The sequence below is a fragment of the Podarcis muralis genome, chromosome 17, assembly GCF_964188315.1.
Source record: "Podarcis muralis chromosome 17, rPodMur119.hap1.1, whole genome shotgun sequence".
NCBI lineage: Eukaryota > Metazoa > Chordata > Lepidosauria > Squamata > Lacertidae > Podarcis > Podarcis muralis.
In genome coordinates, this window is record NC_135671.1 from 29,764,719 (window position 1) to 29,768,528 (window position 3,810).

Sequence of the window (3,810 nt, forward strand, 5' to 3'; positions counted from 1 at the left end):
AAAATTTTTTTAAGCATTTGGAGGTTTTGGGTGGCTTGAGGCAGGAGAACAGGCACTTTTTCTGTGCATAAAAATATTTTATTCATGGAATATGAAGTAATAACTTATTGTTTGGGTTGAGGTTTTAGATCTTTAGATCTACACCCACGCTACTTTGGGACTGGCCAGATTTAGGGTACCCGATCCTGAGCCAATGAATGCTCCTCAGTTTAAATTACATGCAGCAGAGGCCAGCAGAAATAGGTGCTCTGAACTAATAACCCTCCAAATCAAACAGACTAAAAGCATAGCTGAAAATCTATCGGGGAGAATGACCATAGTTACAGAGTTCATTTTGCCTGTTTGTTTTTTAGAGGTAGAAAGGTTAATAGAGAGTATTTGAACCACAGATACAGAGGAATGATGAGCCTTGGGCTTTTGCAAAAAAAACCTGCCCATCTCCACAAGGTCATAGTTCATTACCTTAATATTGATCTGTTGCCATGATTATGGGGGCATGAAGAAGGGCTTGTTCCTATATAGGTTCTCTAACAAATGCATTCAAAATGGTTAAGGCTAGGGGGTTGCCAAGATCTTTGCACTGATGGAGACAGGATCGTTTTCTTAGGATTCAGACTAAGAGGGCTGTGGTGGGGCATGCACCCATTCACAAAATTTGGCAGGTGTACAAAACCATTATACAGAAGGCAAAGCGGTGAGGAACCAAAGAATAAATATCTATATCTATATATCTATATCTATATCTATATATAAACATAGCTGCCATCTCCACCCAGGATTTGATGAACCAGGCTGGAAGAGGGGGATAATCTGTTCGGTGCTGCATGCCATGGTTTGGGCAACTCCCCACATCTTCTCTCCCCCTACCTGCCCAGTAGGAGGCCATGGGAGGAATAGACTGCTCTTGCCAGAGGTCCTGAACTGATGAGTTGTGGGGAGCTTTCCTCATGACTCCATGAAATTAGGTTGTGGTCTGCAGGTTGTCCTGTTAGGGCGTGTTGAATTTTGCAACTTTCAGATTCCAAAAATGAGGGGTTCTAAAAAGTTGTAACATGAGCTGGGAATTCAAAAGATATTGTGGTTAAATAAATATAATTTAGTTTTCCTTGGTAAGGAAAGATGATGTAAAATTGCGTTAGAAACATTAAAATGATTACTAAGTACTTGCAGTTATTTTATTTCTAATTACCTGACATTTTCGGAAAGTAAAATTGTTTGGTTTTCTGAAAGCAGTTTATGTGCTGTTTCATCAAGTGAAGACTTGTAAATGTGGTCCAATCACAAAAGTAATACAGTGGTACCTCGCAAGACGAATGCCTCGCAAGACGGAAAACTCGCAAGACGAAAGGGTTTTTTGTTTTTTGAGCTGCTTCGCAAGACGATTTTCCCTATGGGCTTGCTTTGCAAGACGGAAACGTCTTGCAAGTTTGTTTCCTTTTTCTTAACACCGTTAATACAGTTGCGACTTGACTTCGAGGAGCAACTCATAGCACGCGGTGTGGTAGCCTTTTTTGAGGTTTTTGAAGACTTTGGTGATTTTTGAAGCTTTTCCAAAACTTTTCCGACACCGTGCTTCGCAAGACGAAAAAAATCGCAAGACGACAAAACTCGCGGAACGAATTAATTTCGTCTTGCGAGGCACCACTGTAGAAGATTTGAATTTCTAACACCCAGAAAGGTATTTTAAAGACCCCTCACTGAAGAAATTTGCAAAAATTGAGTTTCATCCTCTAAAATGGCATGCCCTATTGTTCCTAGGTTATAGTTAATTGCAATAATTCTGAGACCAGGCCAAATTGAGGATCTGTACTTGGCCTTGTACGCTTCCTTCTGGCTACTCCTGCAGCCAAGCTGGTGCCAAACGTATTGCTCTGCTTTCCTTTGGACCACATCAGTGAAGCTGAGAGGAGGGTCTTCATCTCTGGCCAGCCCAGGATCTCCATACACACAGCCCAGGCTTGCATCCCAGGCAGATCACTTCAGTGGTTTAATTTCACCCCCAGAGGTGCACTCATTGTCTCTTGGGACAGATAGGTGCCAGTAAAGTTTCACTTGGTCACTGGTTCACACAAGACACAAAATGGGAGAGTAGTTGTTTATCAGACTTAATCTGTGACCCTCAGTCCAAAATAAAACGTTTTACCAAAGTCCCCCTCAAGCCAACTCCTCCTGTACAGTACTTCCTCCCTTTTGAATAGAGTGAGCACACTTGGTACTAAAAGGTAAAGGGACCCCTGACCATTAGGTCCAGTCGTGGCCGACTCTGGGGTTGCGGCGCTCATCTCGCTTTATTGGCCGAGGGAGCTGGCGTACAGCTTCCAGGTCATGTGACCAGCATGACTAAGCCGCTTCTGGCAAACCAGAGCAGCGCACGGAAACGCCGTTTTCCTTCCCGCCACAGTGGTACCTATTTATCTACTTGCACTTTGACGTGCTTTCAAACTGCTAGGTTGGCAGGAGCAGGGACCAAGCAACGGGAGCTCACCCCATCGCAGGGATTCGAACCACCGACCTTCTGATCGGCAAGTCCTAGGCTCTGTGGTTTAACCCACAGCGCCACCCCGCATCCCAGTTGGTACTACAGCAGTGTAAAATCAAGGTGTGTAGACATGAAATCACAAAATGAATGGGAGAAGATTGGGCCTAACTGTACCCAATTCCTGAGAGCGCTCAGAACAGGTAAACTAAGTTTAGCTACTTGAGCTTGGCACAGAATATGTTGGGCATGCGAACATACATTCTGCTGCACCTCTATCACCCAACAGCCACACGTTTGAGGAACTGGGTGCAGCATACAGATGTCACTTTCTGATCACATCAACCCTTCCTAGTTCCGCTCTGGTAGAATTCAAAGTATATTTTAAAAACAAGTTTTTACTTGCCTCTTTGGTCGTGCAGTAGTTTTGAGCTAAAGACAGCAGCACCGTAATGTGACCAAGTGTCACACCCCCAAAATGCAGGGGTGCATTCCTTGTTGCTTGGTTGGTTGCTTCCTTCTTTCTTTCCATTAATAATTTTTATTAAATTTTCAAATTTTACATTTCAAATTGAACATCTGAAATCAAACCTGGTCCTATTAGGTTCAGTGCGGTTAAAATGAAATTGGCGCAGGCTGGGACTAGCAGTACCAAGGGAGAGGGCCAAGCTTAGTGCCCACACCCATCCTGATCTTTAGTTTCTCACATGTAGTTGTCATTCATTCATTCATTCCCATGGGTGAAGTAACAAACTGGTCAGTTCTGTTAGGGTGAGGCCTAGCCTGCAAGGGCCTTAGCCACCAACCTCTTAACTCCCCGGCGATCTACAGTGGGTTGAATGTGTGTCTACACCTCAATGCATTGTACCCTGCTGGTTATATTGGAAATATATACCTTACTGCTTGCATTTAAGCTATATATTGGCAAGCTGTGGAAGTAGCAGTAAAAAGCAATTGTGTGGCAGAGGTGGGGGATGCTGCAGTTCTTGTCCCTTCTATTCACCTGGTATTGAGCCCTCTCTCCCTGCTGCTTTCCTGATCCCATGAACTGCACATGTGGTTTCAGATTAGGGCAGGTGCAGAGTACAAAAATCCGTCTTGCCTTCCTCACAAGAAGATGCGGAATACTTTTCATTCTGCTGTTTTGAGGTAGTCCACAAGTCTAGGCTTCTAGTGGTCTCATTCTCAGAGTCAGGTTTTTGGGTAGGCAAAACCGCCAGCTGCATGCTTCAGCTGAGCTGCAAGAACAGAAGTGTTAAGAGGGAAAGGGGTGGGGACGGGGACTCTAAGCTTGTGCATGCAAAGTAGATGGAGTGACCACACATACAAAGCTC